This window comes from Lontra canadensis, unplaced genomic scaffold (assembly GCF_010015895.1).
Source record: "Lontra canadensis isolate GAN:19392208 unplaced genomic scaffold, GSC_riverotter_1.0 scaffold287, whole genome shotgun sequence".
Taxonomy (NCBI): domain Eukaryota; kingdom Metazoa; phylum Chordata; class Mammalia; order Carnivora; family Mustelidae; genus Lontra; species Lontra canadensis.
In genome coordinates, this window is record NW_022631281.1 from 196,506 (window position 1) to 213,190 (window position 16,685).

General features: G+C 45.9%; 1 pseudogene; it reads left to right on the top strand.

The window, feature by feature from the left end:
- The first annotated feature begins 4,359 nt into the window (after positions 1-4,359).
- LOC116862643 lies at positions 4,360-5,047 on the top strand (annotated as a pseudogene).
- Positions 5,048-16,685: the final 11,638 nt, after the last annotated feature.

Sequence of the window (16,685 nt, forward strand, 5' to 3'; positions counted from 1 at the left end):
AACACTGTGCTTGAAAAATAATTCTCCTTCTCACAAACATGGTTTCTTTAAAATAGTGAAGTTACAAATGGAAATGTTTCAGGTCTTTTCTGATTCTAATGGTCAATGATATGTAAGACTTTTTCTGTAGTTGACAGATGTTCATAACCTTCAATGCTCAACACGTATATGTAGCTAAAGGAGAGTTTTGTTTTATTGTGTGTAAGGTGGCCCTTTTACCTTTCCTGAACTTAAGCACAATGTGGAATTAAAGGCTGAGAGACACCGGTACAAGAAATCCATTCACTATGAAGACATCTGTCATGATTAATCAGGCTAAGCAATTCTCAATAAGGAAAGCCTGAGTGAGTTTGTTTTGCTGCAAAGGCATGCCCTGATCACATTAATTTGGGAGGCAGCTGGAAGTGGCAACTTACCAGGGGAAAACAGATTGTAGGACCTATGAAATTATTCCGATGCTCATGGGAAACTCTTCCTGTAATCCACAGGCAAGCCTATTCTTACAGCTGAGAAGCAGAGTTATAGAAAAACCCCATCAGTAATTGTAACCCCAGGTAGTCAAAAGCGTGAACTGAAAGGAGTCAATGTACAAGAAAACTGTGTGAGTGCCTGCTTTGTGGGCTTATGTGGATGGGAAAAGCCTTCAGGGGACAGAGAAAATAAATAAATAAAAGTAAATAAATAAAATTTAGCACTGGGAAGATTTTATTTTGAATCCTGGCTCTGCCACTTCCTGGCCGTGTGAGCCTCTGCAAGTCATGTGAATTTGGTATTTACAGCTGTAAAATAGGAACAATAAGCCATACTCCACAGTTATTGTAAGGATTAAGTGTGACCAAGTTCTTTCACATGTGGTTGAAAAAAACAAAAGTCCTCACCCTACCCTCTCCTATTTCTAGGTAGGAATATGATTTAATCAACATTTAATAGTTCTTTACAAAATTATCTTCCCATAATCTTACAGAGTGCCAGAAATTTTCACCATGGTCATTTTGCTTTACTGGTTAAAACAGGAATGCTCCTTTTAAACATGCAACACTCCCCAAAGGGGAAAGATAAACATTTTGGTGGCATCTGGACCTCCAGTGGGCTCTTGAAAGGCTTGGTCTCAGAGAAAGGAAAGTCTGGTGACGAGGAAGCAAGGGCACCTTAGTAACATAGGGGATTCTCTGGGTGCTGCTGCAAAAGTCAAGGCCCTCAAATCCATAGAGATTTGTCATCCGAGGCATGGGGGTAATGAGATTTATCTTGCCTCACTGGAAGTCTTGCTGGTATATATGCCATATGCTACCCTTTACACATCCAGATTATAAGTTCATCAAAAACATGAAAAATTTCCTTTTCATCTTTGTATTGCCAGTGTCTAGAAGAGAGCCTGATATAGAGTCAGTCCTCAATAAATATTATCAGATTAGGTCAAAGTGAGGCTTCTATATGGAAGAAGACTCCAGCAGAGATCCAAGGACCTTTATTCACTTCAGAACATGAAAATCACAGCTGAGCATAGTATTCCTCAGAGACTACAGCAACAGACTTTCATCTGGAATCTCAGGGATGGTGTTTTTCCAGTTCTGTTACACTCTAGTTTTCTCGATATTATTGTCATTGATGTTTCTCAGTGCCACAGCTTTAGGTCCACATTTTTCCTGGTGGAACCCAAGGCCTTTTAAATCTGACTCTCTCCTCCTTAGCCAACTTTGTCTGCCAGACTTTGCTCCGGTCATTCTGGTGTCTTCATCTCCTGCTTGCTCTCATGGTCCCATAGTTCAAGTCTGCTGTGTCTTTCCTTTTCCCAAAATGGCCTTCTTCCCCTAGCCCTGGTCCTGCCTGTCCAGATCATCACAGGGCATCCAACACAGCTGTCTTCTCTGTTTTCTCCTGCACTTAACCAACCCCATGCCATTTCACATTTCCTTAACTCATTGCTTCCCTAATTGATTTGTGTGCAGCCGCTGTACCTCTCCAAATAGATTAGTGAGAAATAATGCCTACCTGCGGAACTGTGGTGAGGATTAAGTGAGGCAACAAATGAGACAAAGGATGGCTCAATAAATAGTTCTGATCTTCCTCTTTCCCTTCCTTAACACTTCACATAGAGTCTTAAAATCATCGACACTTTGGAGACCGTAACTCAAGAAATACATTCTATAGCAGTGCTTCACAAAATGTTTCACACCATGAAGCACAGAAAATCAAAATATCAGCATGGACCCTAAGGTAAAGGCAAAGGCAGCTCTTGGTCATAAACAACTGGCCAGAGACTTCATCCGTCCAGGCCCCGACTTTCTACTCAAGAACTGAGAGAATCAATGCTTTGGTCCCTTTGTGACCCAGTGATGGCACATTGACCACTAGTGCGCTCAATGGCTGAGCACCATACCTCCCTGAGAAAGAACACTGCCGCCAAGAATGCTGGCTTTTATCTTAAGTTGGACTAGAGTTTTCCTCTAAGATCAGTGAATCCTTGTTTGGACTTTCTAAAACAATTACAGAAATTAAGTTTAAGCCCCTCCTCTTACAAAAATATATTTTCCACATTAAAAACAAAAAAGATTCTCTGAAGGTGCTCACCCTCCTTATCCTACAGTTTGGAAGCCTGCCATGACTCTGGAGTCCCATGCCTGACTCTGGAATTCCACACTTCGTACAGAATCCCTCAGCCACTCCAAGAACCCTGCAATGACTTCAGAACTGCAGTTACTCCGGAATCCTACAGACACTTCACAGTCTCACAGCTACTCCAGCCACACCTTATGAAATGCCATTTTCAGACCTCTCACATCCCTGGCCCATTTTCCTCTGTGTTCTCTGTGTTCACCATGCATACTGCTTTCTCGCTGGATAGCAAATTTATTGATATAAGCAATTATTACATTGTCCAGGAGTATATTTGGCATTCTAGTAACTTCTCTGTAATTTCTTGAAAGTGTGTATACAGCGGAGGAAAAAGACCTGCTTTCTGTGTGAGTCCCTATCTGGGCAGCACCTCACCGGTAGGTGGGAACCCATTTTAATCAATCGTTTTCATTGGAGTACCTACTACAGTCTCTAGCACATAGTGGACGGTGAACAAATGCTTTCCAAACACAACAGAAAGCCTTCTCCTGGCATGTGACATGGTAAAGATCAGGTGGGGGCCGGAGACGTAGAGCTAGAGGAGCAGAAAGTTCTATGCTGCCCATGTAGTAAATCCTACTACTGAATCATAGCCAAGCTGAGTAGAACGCCAAAAAGATAGAGGCCTCTTTCTTCTGTGGAGGTCTTTGTTTTTGTTTTGAAGAAGCGCACAGAGGGTTCTTCTGGCATTTTTCCATGGGGGAGCCAGCATTCATATTTATATCTCCACATTGGCAGAAAAGACTCTGGGCAGATGTATTCACATTTACTCATTTGTGAATTCATCTAATTAATGACTAAAAAGAGTTCTTTCTAATCTTAGTGATAAGAGATGTAGGTTGTTATGGGGTTTTTTGTTTGTTTTGTTATGCTTTTGTTTCTTTTTCTGAGTTTTAATGATTTTCTCTTGATGGTTGTGTTGTAGCAAAAAGATCAAGAAAAACTTGGGTCCAATCATACCTGTTTTTTTTTTTTTAACTCTCTATAAAGCCTAAAAAATATGATACAACCAAAGTATGAACTCAGAAGTGCTAATTTATGAACCAGTAGAAATCACAACATATTGTAAAGGGTCATTTGACACTGACTTGGAGTTAGAAGATCAAGTTATATCTCCCGTGTTGTCATATCCAGTTATGTCATCTTAGACTAGTTGAGAATTACCAGAAAATTATAACAGAGATCAAAAAAAAAAAAAAAGAGAGAGAGAGAGAGAAAGACAGAGAGTGAAAGACAAAATCACCCACTACCCCCCACCAAACCACTGCCGCCTTCCGGTGGAAAACCGGCCCCGGCCCAGGCGGGGAACCATTGGCTGCCTGGGCGGTGGCGCCGCGCGCTCATTGGTCGAGTGCGCCGTCCGTCAGGGTCACATTCAACAGGCTGGAGCGCCGCGGTCGCGCCGCCTGGAGAGCCAGCGGCCGGCTGAGCCGTCGGGCCTTCTGTCTTCGGGCCCTGTCAGGAGTATGACGCCGACCGCCGTCCGGCCCGGTGACTCTGGCCTGCAGTCCTGCCCGTACAGCGGACCTGGAAGAGCCTAGATGTTGATGGACCCGCGAAGATAAGTTCTGGGATCGCGCTTCCACTCCGCCGCGCCTTCCTCCCGGTTTTCGTCGGCTTGAGGCACGGACCTCGCCCCCTCCAAATCTCGGACCGGCTCTTCGCACCCCCTCCCCATCGGGCCCCGTGTGGTGCGCTCGCCCCCTTGGCTCTCCCGCGGCTGGGGGAAGGGTAGGGGTCACCATGGCGGAAGTGCCCCAGGTGGTGGAGATCCACCCGGACTTCCAGCCGCCGCCGCGGCCGCGGCTGCGCTCATGCACCTGGCCGCTGCCCAGGCCGGAGTTTAGCCAGTCCAACTCGGCCACCTCCAGCCCGGCGCCGTCGGGCGGCGCGGCCCCGACCCCGACGCCAACGCGGTCCTGCCCTCGGCCTCGGCGGCCGCTGTCAACGCTGAGTTCAGGAGCAACCTGAGCCTGCTGGAGGAGCCCGGGGACATCCCGCCGGCGCCCGGCTCCGTGGTGGCGGCCACAGCTGCCGCCACCGGGGGTCTGTGCGGGGACTTCCAGAGCCCGGAGGCGGGCTGCCTGCACCCGGCGCCGCCGCAGCCTCCGCCGCCTGAGCCCCTGTCTCAGCACCCGCCGGTGCCCGGCAGCCGCGAAAGAGCAGCTCGTCCCTCCGCAATGCGTGGGGCAACCTGTCCTACGCTGAGGTCATCACCAAGGCCATCGAGAGCTCAGCGGAGAAGCGGCTCCCGCTGTCGCAGATCTCCGAGTGGATGGTCAAGAGCGTGCCGTACTTCAAGGATAAGGGTGACAGCAACAGCTCGGCGGGCTAGAAGGTGAGTGGCCTCGGGGCGCAAGGCTGGACAGGGACGGTGGGGGCGTGGCGCGGGGACCCCTGCCGCCACCCGAGGTCGTGGTGGGGCCCATGAGGGGGCGACTATTGAAGTTTGCTTGCCCTGAAAGTGCAGGGCATGCGGGCGGCGCGTGCAGAGAGCGCGCGAGAAGTGGCAGACCTGAGTGGTGGGCTTGCCCGGGACCTGTCGGGGGACAGGAATAAGTGTGTGAGCGCGCTCAAGTGAGAGTTCGAGCGGGACGGGGAAGGGGGCTCACTTGGGAATTAGGAGTGAAAAAAGTACGGTAAGAAGTGGACATCAGAGAAGGCAGAGAAGTTCGCCGGTGAGGGGAGGAGGGGGTTTACTAGGGTCTGCTCCCCCGCGACTGGAGGGGACTCGTGCCACTACTCCTTTTCCTCCAGGACCTTGCGGGGGGTGAGGGCGGCTCCTCTCGGTCTCCTGCGGTGCGCATCCCACCAGCTTTGGGCTGCGCAGCAGAGCAGTTTCCGCCGCGCTGGGCTGAGGAGGGCGCGGCGGGCTCTTCGGGGCCCGCTGCTCGAGCTCGGTAGGAAGAGAGCGCCTTCAAAGGGCCAGCGCGCCGGGCGGTGCGAAACTCCCCGCCCGGCGACGGGGCTGCGAGGCCAGCGCTTCTCTGCACAAGGAAATGCCCCCAAACTTGGGCCTCGCCCGTGGTCCGAGGCCTTTAATTAGGCATGGAGAGGCTGCTCTGCGTGACGAGAGTTGGAGATGTGTGTACCTTCTCTCTCGCTTTGCCACCTCAGTGTTACCGAGCGTGGAAGTACAGACGAGGCAGGGGTCTTTGTGACAAGTGTTTCGGGGAGTGGTAGAGGTGCGCATGAAAGGAATGTGTGGGGACGTCCTGCTTCAATAGAGGACTGTAGATGAGGCGCCTCTGGTTCTTTTTTGGTTTTCAGGGAGAGGGGACTCTGAGGTTCTCAGGGCCGGGACAGGTACTTCCCTACTTGCGGGTCGAAAAGACCCGGGGGCTCTCAGGACAGGCTGTGGGCAGGCTTACCGGGGGTCGGTTCGCCGTGTGGCCTTCTGAAGCTGACGGTTTCTCACTGTCACAGGTGGAGGGATCGATAGGAAAGTTGAGAACTTCTTCCTCATCCCTTACCCTGACTGTATAGCATAATAAAGATTGATCTTTGCTGCGCAGTTGGTTACACCACGGTGGTTTTACATACGCTGACATGTTTGTGGTTAATGTGCGTCCAAAAAGGTTAAGTTACTCATATCTTACTGAAGTTCCTGGAGGAGGAGCCAGGATTTTATCTTTTCCAACGTGTGTTTTAGAGTAAAAGTACCACTTACAATCTCATTCTTAGGCATTATGTGCAGTTTTACTGTATCAAAAAGCTTGGTATGTATTCTTTTAAGTCACAAAATCCAGATCCAGTTTTACTTAACATTGAAGTTTAAGTACTTGACTTGCTCATCTGTCAACCCTGCTTGAGCTATTTATTATAAAGTATTTGCCATTAAAAAAATTATTATTTTTGGACATTGAAAGTACCGTGTGTACTTACACCATTCTTTTATGTCCTTGGAAATGGATACAATCTACTTCAGTTTGCTGGAGTGCTTTTCTTCAAAGATGGAGAAGGGCAGTGTTTGGGGATTATATTTAGTTTTGCCTCTCATAGGGCCTTAAATTAGAGTATTCTTAAACTAGGAGCATAACCTAGACTTTTCAGATGAAGTGCTTTTAAAAAAAGTAGATATTAAGGCCAAATCAAACCCCCAAACTTTCTTTATTAGGTTCTTTCTTGTTATAATTTTTTTTTACCTAAATGAAATTATAATTTTTTCTTTAAAAATATACTTACTGTAGCTAGAAGATCCATGAAGTGATAGTAAGAATTGTTACTATCTGTTCAGAATTGAAGGCCCAGTGACAGCTCCCAGTGGAAACCAAGTGGGGCTTTGGGAGGGAGCAGGCTGCTGTTCTCAAGTGAGTCAATGTTTCAGGTGTAATGAGAGTCCGTTGGTGCAAGTCAGATTACAGCAAGTGCATTTTCACTTTGAGTAAAAGGATATTTTAAGAAGAAAAGAAACAACCTTAAGTATTCTAACTCATAACTAGTCTTCTGGTTAGAGTTTTCATAAAAATGAGTTACTTGTTAAAACCAAGTTTCTCAGATTTGAAAGACTCATCTGTTTTTAAAGATTCATAAAAGGGACTCATTTTACTATGACGTTTAGCTTAAAAAAGAAATCGAATTCTAAAATGCAAATCAACCCAAACCTAACTTTTAGAACTGAGGAGAGGCTGGTTTGGAACTAAATATTTCCTGTGATTTACTACTGGGAATTAGACTGAATCTTTAATTAAATGCAATTTCTTGTGCTTTAACTTCCTGGGGCCTGCCAGAGATTTTGAAAGTCATTTGCATAGGACAGAATAGTTGAAAAGCTGATAAAGCGTTCATAAACTTCTAGTTCCTTACACACTGGTTGTATTTGTGGGATGTGCATTTTGTGTTTGTAGGGATGGTATGTTACATCTGTTTCACACTTGCTTTGTTATTGGCCGTAACTGTCATAAGTTTACACTCAAAGTGGAAGCTAAGACTTTTGGAAAACCCGGGATCTTTTAAATCATGTACAGTATTTCTAAATAGTGAAACTTCATTTCCATCACCTGTCCCCCTCTCCTGCCCTCCCACCCCTAGAAAGGTTTCTAGAGCTTGGGAAGTAGTATTGTGAGCTCTGGTTCCACTTCCCCTCCCCCCTTTTAATGGCAGTTTTAAGTTGACTCTTGTTTTTTGTTTTGACATTATTTGGAACACCTGGGTTAAAAGAATGCTTCAACAATAAGGCTTGATACCTAAAGAAAATTTTAAATTGTTTTATATATCTCAGATATTTGGTTTGGAATGACTTTTTTAAATTTGGCCTATGAACTGACAGTACTTTTTAAAAATTTTTTTATTTTAAAATTCACATTTTGGAGGTGAGTGATTTAAATCCTACAGAGTCCTTGGCACGGGGATGACAGATGTTTTCTTGCTGCATACTCACATTTGACTTAAAGAATGGCCTCTTGGTGAGGCTAATTTCAGTTTGTTACTGAAATTACCTTAAAGAAAACCTTGTTTTACAGTGGAGTGACAATTTCCGAATATGTATTTGGGGAAGGGAGCCTGAGGTAAGAGAATTAAAAATGAGTAGGGGAATTAATGCAGCAAAATTGATAAGCATATTTGCTGAAGACTGAAAACCCTGTGTGGGACTAATGCCACAGTTCTTATGGCTGGTACTTTTTTCCCGGAAATTCCAAAATCGGTGTCGGTGTCAAGTACCAATCCCTTCATTGGTGATTATCAGAATTTTATTTTTATTTTACCTATGTTTTTGTGGCAGGTCCTTGGGAGAGATGTGGCCAGAGTGGTGACTTCTATTTTTGTTTGTCGTCCCCCCCCCCCCCCGATTTTATTTTCTCAGAGTGACAAATATTTGGATACTGGAAAGAAGACATTTTTAATTTTCATGTAAATTTTTAAAAAAGGTTAAAGTACATTGAGACCCTCTCCCCCCTGCCCCACACTTACTTAGAAGCTATTACATTGGCAATGGGCACAAATATGGCTAGATACCATATACTGCACGGAGAATCTTTTAAGGGGACATATAAACTGGAAGTTGGGGATGGAATACTCAGTGGTGAGTTAGAATCCCTGATAGCTTGAAAGTGTTTTGCCTGTTTTTGTGCGTTTCCATCCGAGCTCCCTGAACTACTATTCTGTGTGATTTTCTAAGACAGCAGCTGTCTGTATTTGCCTGGAATTTCTTTGGAGAGCCTGAATTATTTGCATTTTTCTAGAACACTTTGCCCTAGGAAACTATTCAGTACCCTGGCATCATGGGAATTTAATTGGCTGTTTTTTTTTTTCCCCTCCCCCCTGTATGTGCCATAACTTTGGGGCTTCCTGGAATCCTTTTGGAGAAGCACTATAAACCCAGTGGTGATTGGAGAGAGCAAAGGAGTGTTTGGTTGTACAGAGCATTGGAACGCTGAGTAGAGTGGATCTAGCCTTGCTTCTTTCAACATTTGCCTTGGCCTTCATAATAACAACTTATAGAGACTTGCCCTTGGCCCAGCCTCGGGGACCTCCTTTGGGTCAGATAACTACCTTTTCTTGGTGTGTCCAAGATTCTGAGTTAGTATGGGTTCCTTCTCAGTTGTCAAACAGAGGATTGGATGAACTTGGAAAGTTTATATTTTGATGTCTAAGGGGTGAGGGCTTGTGTTCCAGTGAATATGATGTATATAAATGCACTAAAGTTTGGAAGAATTCACCCTTTTTGCTAAATTCCTGATAAGGACTAACAGAACTCATGTCAGTGGTGCAGAAATTCTTTGCAGAGAATTACTGCTTGTTATCTGTGGTCTTCTAAAGAACATACGAAATGTGAAAATGGATTTTTATATATTGGTGATTTCACATGGTTCAAATTTTTAATAAACCACCCTCTTCACGGCATCCCATTTTATTCCACTCAGTCTACGTATGGTTTATAAATTTGTGGGGTAAGCACTGCAATTACTGAGACTTGGTTTGAATTATTCTTGCCACTTGGAAGGCTTTTTTTGGGGGATGCTTTCCTCCCCCCTCTTTTTCTTTTTTATTCATCTGCGTATAGCTTTGACATAAGCTATTAAAAAGAGCCAACTAGTTTTGATATTATGCCAAATAAGATAAGAAAGCTAAATTTGCAGTCCCTTTCCAGTTTATTATGTAGTGAATTTTCACCTTAATGCATTACTTTAAATAAGGACAGAAATTCAACAAGTGTCCTTTATTTCAGGCTGTATTTATTACAGGAAAAAAAAAAAAGTGAAGTGGAGCTGTGTGATGAGCTTCTGTAGCCCCCAGTTTTTGGTTTCTGATGATTGCTGAACTTGCCATCTTTATGGTCAGAGGTCACTAAGGCTGACAGGGGAGTGTCCAAGTCTTCCTCTTCTGCAGTTTTCCGTTGACCACCCAGTCCATTCTGACTGGGCACTCAGCTATATGGACAGTCTGGCTTCTCCTCCAGTTGATTCACTTATCATTTTTTTCTTCTATGCTCAAACCTAAAGATGCCGCAGGACAAGTTGCGGACTTTTTCTCATTTTTTTTTCCCCCTAGATAATTTAACCCCTCTATTGTCCTGGTCTCCAGTTACTTAAAGGCCATAAATGTCCCACTTTCACCTCAAATTGAACACATTTAAACCCAAGCATGCTGTATTTCCTCTTACTCTGAGATGAGGTTCCCATCTTGAGTTTCCTGATTTGGTTAGTGGTCTAGTTAGTTAACCATTTACCTGGTTTTCAGACTTGGACGTCCTCTTCAGCCACACTCTTTTCCTGCTGTTCAGTGCCCGGAGTCTCTCAGCTCTTCTTTCTCAGTCTGCTGAGACGTTGACTTCCTGACCCCTACCTGTTGTAGGTTAGGTGTCTTCTTGAAGTTCTAAACCATCGTGTCCCCAGGACTTGGATCATCTTGTGCCTTTACTGGAGGTTTTGAAAATTTTGCTTAGTATGCAAAGCTCACACATCTGTTTGCCAACTTCCAGTCTTGGTTCCTGCCTGAAGGCATTTTTGCCTTCTCTTAGTGAATGCCTGGTGATCTCTTAATTTCATGCTGCTTTGTATTATAACTTAACTTTAATGCCTGCAGTTATATTGTAAATATATGGTTGGGAAAAAGTTTTTCTTGAACTATGGATCTTTTCTATTTTAGCTTTCTGTGTTTTCACAGTGTGATAATGTTTATATTAGTGTAACTATAAAGATCTGTGATGGTTTTATTTTCTGGAGATGGTCACAGTATCTTATTTTTTCTCCATTTGTTGAATGATTATTGGATTATTGGTGTAACGAATGTTTACGGGATGTTGTATTAGATGTATCTGAATGATAGAAAAATGATTTCAAACATGGATCCTGTCAGGAGATGAGGTATGACAAGTAAATAACTGTATTATACACTGTAGAAAGGGTTATGTGCCTTCAAGAAAAATTGAGTTCTGTGTTGGCTATTGAGATGGACCTTGAAAATGGGATGTTAGTCTCCCAAGATTTCATTATAAAATTTTCAAATGTTAAGCAAAGTTGAAAGAATTCTCCATTGAACACCTGTATACCTGTCATCTAGTTTCTACGACTAACATTTTATTGTACTTGCTTCACTGTGTATCTGTTGTTGGCACATCCATTTTTCTATCCATCATTATTATGCTTTTAAAGATTCCATTTATTTATTAGAGAGAGCACAAGAAGAGGGAGAAGCAGGCTTGCCAGTGATTGGGGAGCCCGATGTGGGGCTCAGTCCCAGGTCTCTGGGACCATGACCTGAGCTGAAGGCAGACACTTAGCTGACAGCGCCACCTGGGTGCCTCCCGTCAGCTTATTTTTTAAATTGATTTTCTAAATGATGGTTTGGCATTCATAAAGGCATGCAAATAGGGGAGGATCAGTTTCTCTGAGTGATACCTAAGACCTAGGAAGTTTGAAAAAGTATAGGCTGACTATTGTCGGATTGAAATTGGACTTGGTATATAGTATGAAAATAATGTTACAGAGGTGCCTGGGTGGCTCAGTCATTAAGTGTCTTCCTTGGGCTCAGGTCGTGATCCCAGAGTCCTGGGATCGAGCCCCACATGGGAGCCCCGCACTGGGCTCCCTGCTCAGCAGGAAGCCTGCTTCTCCCTCTCCCACTCCCCCTGCTTGTGTTCCCTCTCTCACCATGTCTTCTATCAAATAAATAAATAAAATCTTTTAAAAAAATCCTCTTAAAAAAAGTTATAGATGAAATTTTTCTATGAAATTATATTTTTTAATAAAATAAGAAATTATGAAATATGGTCACATTTTTAGTTCTTAAAATTCAATTTCTTTGGGGGCACCTGGGCGGCTCAGTCATTAAGCATCTGCCTTCAGCTCTGGTTATGATCCCAGGGTCCTGGGATCCAGTCCCGCATCAGGGTCCCTGCTTAGTGGGGAGCCTGCTTCTCCCTCTGCCTGCCACTCCCCTTGCTTGTTCTTCCTCTCTCTCACAAATCGATAAGTAAAATGTCTTAAAAAGGGGTGGGGGCTTCTCTGTGGGGCTGGGAGCTCAGGAGCTCATGCCTGGTGAGAAGGGGCCTGCATCTGTCCAGATGGGCAGATGCCCTTTACGTGAACGTCTTTTCCTGTGGTCAGCCTCAGCGTCTCTTCGGGTACCCCAGGGATGTGGAATAAAAGTAGATCTGCCGGTATCAACCAATGATAATGGCTTACCCTCGTGTGCTACTTTCCTAGCATGTGAAGTGTTCAACAGTTATCACTTCTCTGCTGTTGAGCGTTTTCTGAGCTCTGCCATGTGCAGAGCCTCCCCCAGCCTCCACAGGTCCTCCCTGGCCTTGACGTGTCATCTTAAAAGTCACTTCCCAAGAAAGCCTTCTCTCCCTGCTTCGTTAAGTCATTTCTCCACGCTTACTGTCTAACACAACACTCTGTTTACTTCCGTTACGACATTCCCCATCCTGATCTCCTCAAGGGGAGAGGTTGTGTCAGCTTCTGTTGTCTTGGGAGATCCTGTGCTCGAGACCTAGCATATCACCAGGCCCCAGTGAGGCATTTATAAATGCTAGTTGTTGGAGGAGAGGAATGGACGAATGACACATGCTCGCAGAAGAGAGAAAAAGATTCCGTGGCCGTACGGTGTGATGGATGCCAAGGCCAGGAAATGGCTTGAGGGTGTAAAAGACAAGCATGTAATCATACTGCACGCCTGCTGAAATATTTACTCCCTGCAGGCAGAGAGCTGTCTCACGCCAGCACTGTCTGTGAGTTGCTGGGTAGATCTGCCAAAATCTAGGGTGCAGAATTTGGAGGGCTCTCTGCTCACAGGTAGAGATAGGCTGCATTATCCAAAATCAGCTTTGTTCATAATAAACATAATAGTCTGGTCTCCACATGCCATACTTTTCTTTTTTATTTATTTATTTATTTATTTATTGAGAAGGAGCAAGGGGAGGGGCAAAGGGAGAGGGAGAGAGAGAGAGAGACTCTCATGCAGACTCCCCGCTGAGCATGGGGGGCGGGCTCGATCCCATGACCCAGAGCAGAAAACAAGAGTCAGCTGCTTAACTGACTGAGCCACCCAGGCACCTCTCCATATGCCAGACTTTTTATTGTTTACCTCATGAATGGTTCAGACATTGGGGAGGGAAGAAGCACATTATTTGTTGCCCCCTTCTGTACTTTTTTTTTTTTTTAAAGATTTTATTTATTTATTTGATAGAGATCACAAGTAGGCAAAGAGGCAGGCAGAGAGAGAGGAGGAATCAGGCTCCCTGCTGAGCAGGGAGCCCAATGTGGGACTTGATCCCAGGAACCTTGGATCATGATATGAGCCCTAAGGCAGACGCTGAACCAACTGAGCCATCCAGATGCCCTGGAATATTTATATTTATTTATTTAAATTTATATTTTAAGAAAAATATTTATTTGACAGAGAGAGCATATATAAGCAGGGGGAGTTGCAGGCAGAGGGAGAAGCAGGCTCTCCCCCTGGCTTCCACTGACTGAGCCATCTGGGTCCCTTCTATGGAATATTTTCAGGTAAAAAGCACAGATCAGAACCAAAGAAAGAGCCAAAATACCTAGCTATCTTTCCTAATAGTACAGCATTGAGTTTGATAGGGACATTCTGGAAGACTTATTTTGTATTTTGGAAGAGCTTCTGATGGCATGGGAAAATACCTAGCAACATGAAAAAGCAGAATATAAAATTGTATATAAACTGATCTGACTGTATGAAATACCTTTCAATTACCAGTTGTGTCAAAAATCTGAAGGAAGTAATACCCAGATGTTAATGGTGGGAAGTATTCGGATTGTATAAATATATTATATTTTGACTGCCTTTTCACATTCTAAGCACCAAACACATTAGAAGCATGTAAGGTTTTTGAAATGAAAATTAAGTTTATAGTTTTCCATTCCTCTTTGAGAGAGAATATTGGATTCAAGCAAGTGTCGATTAGTTTTACTGTTAAAGGAAGGAGAAGAGGATGGGAATTAGACTGCATATTTATTATTCAATTGCATAAGCATACCAGGTAGATATTGTTACTATCCCCATTTTTAATTATTTTTCCTTTTGTTTTTACTATTTTTTTAAGTTTTTATTTATTCGCTTAAGCAATTTCTACACACAACATGGGGCTTGTACTCATGACCTCAAGATTAAGAGTCTCGTGCTTCTCTGACTGAGCCAGTCAGGTGCCCTCTATCCCCATTATTTAGTTGAGGAAACTGAGGCACAAAATTAATTGCCCAATGTTACGTAGTAAGTAATGGAACCAAGCAAGATGTCAGTGGTTTTTATTATAAAACTCAGGTTCTTAACCACTTCACTCTGCTACATCAGAGAGAATGATTATCTTTGGACTCTTGGAGAACAAAACTAGAACTCAAGGGGTGCCTGGGTGGCTCAGCGGGTTAAGCCTCTGCCTTCAGCTCAGGTCATGATCTCAGGGTCCTAGGATCGAGCCCCACATCGGGCTCTCTGTTCAGCAGGGAGCCTGCTTCCCTCTCTCTCTCTATGCCTGCCTGTCTACTTGTGATCTCTCTCTGTCAAATAAATAAATAAATCTTAAAAAAAAAAAAAAATAGAGGCCTTGAGTCCCAGCACAGTTCACCAGCCCAAAGACTTCAGCGGGTCCTCCCAACAGCCCCAACCTCCGCCCTGAGTTCCAGCGGCGGTCGAGCCTCTCAGGAGTCCTCCGGGAACCTGGAGGAAGGGAAGCAACTCCGGGCCCGGGCTCGCTGTCCTCCAGGTCCTCCAGCTCGCTGGCGCGCGGGCTGGGGGTCCCGCGACCTACGCCGAGCGTGCCTTGGCCGCGGACTTCCGCTTCCCCTGCGCCGGCCCGCGCTGCCCGCCCCCCGCCTCAGGGGTGCTCCGACCCCGGGCCGCCGCCCTTTGCGCTCCCCCTCGGAAGGGCGGGGCGGAGAGCCGGCTGGCAGCTGACGTGGGTGTTAAGCGGCCGCCCCGGCGGCGCAGGCAGAGCCCAGAGCCGGTGGCGGAGCCCAAGTGGAACACGCGGCCAACTGGTGCGGCGGTGAGCGCAGCCCCACAACCGCCGCTCCGGGGTCGGCGGGAGGGAGCGGGGCGCGAGCGGGCCTAGGCGGCCGGGCGGCGCGACCTACCGGGGCAGCCGGCGGGCTTCTGGGGTCCGCGGTCCGCGCGTCGTCCAAGCACGCAGGTCGTTACGGGCGCCGTGGGCCGGGGCTCGCCGGAGACTCCGGGGCTCCGGGGCCTCCTTTCCGTAGAGTCACCTGCTGGGAAGGGTGTCCTCTTTGCCCCGCGGAGTGTCATCAGGCCTCTGGGCACCGGGCCCGAGCGGGGGCGGTTATGAATGGGAGACTCTTGCAGGTTGTTGGGCTGGAGTCCCAGGACGTGAAAGCCAGGACGAGAAAGTGGGAAGCAGTCTCCCTCGCGGGCCCTGTGCGCCCCGGGATCCGGAACCTCTGAGGGCGAGTGCCTGGCCGTCTTGTTAGCGGCCAGATGGGCCGGCATCTCAGCGCCTTGGGTCCGGCTCTAGTCCTGGGCGGGAGGGCGGCCGGCCGGCTTGAGCCTGTGCTGCAGTCTTCTCGCCCTTGGTGTTACCTGGTGGAGCAGGCGGCCTCAGAGCGTTCTCCCAGGCGAGAAACTCATTTCCCCCGGAGCAGAAGGCTGTGTGGCTGGCGATGTTGTTTGTCTCTCCTGGAGTCGGACCCACGTGTGCTTGCAGGAGAGGTAAAGGGGCGCTAAAAGGTTTCAGCTTTTTAACCGGCTCAAGACTGAGTTTTAATTTGTGCTGACCAGCCTTGCCTCCCCCAAGCCGAATGTATTTTTCAAGACTTCTTGAAGCCGCCGCCTTAAACCACACAATAATTTGAGTCAGTTGCTGAGTTAATCTGTTAGTTCCCATCACTGTTTATTTAGTATTTTAGTAATTCTATAAGTCGTTACTTGTGGGATTTGATGCGTTTATGTTTGGCTTACCGGAGGGGTTAAATTCACATCGAGGACACATAGTAGGGTCTATGCCTTTCTTATAAACTAAGAAAGAAATGTTGGCACCCCAAGAACTCAGCCGATGGAAAAGCCACATGGGTTGGGCCCTGTGTGACTCTCCCCACTTGCCTCCATTTTTCCTTTAAAATGCAGGGTTTGGTGCTTTTTGCTTTTCTTTTTGGTCAGGTTGGAATACTCTGGAATTAAGTATTGCTCGGTAGGCACAGACCCAAAAGGCAAGACTTGAGTCCTCTGACTACATGTATGACCTTGGAAAAGCTCTTGCTTTCTGGCCTCCGTTTTCCATCTGGAAAAAAACAGATTGGATTAGGACCCTCATAGCCTTCTGTAGGTACAGGATGGCCACAACCTCGTCAACTGTAGTTATTGATACTGCCTCTCCTGTCCTATCAATAACATAAAATCTATGTTTTGTCTGTTTCACTTAGTTGCTTTTTCAAGTCCAATACTATGCTTTTGTGGTTGCTGGTTTTACAATTTTTTTTTTTTTTCAAAGAAAGCAACATTCACAACCGGCGTCAAGTGGTTAAAAAAGACTTCTTAGTGGATAAAATTATTTTCCGCTGATGTTTATGTCCACATCGGCATTCATTAATAACCCAGCTGGCCCACCACCCTCCAAGAGGTGGCCTGAGTGGGAGCACAAAGGTCTTTAG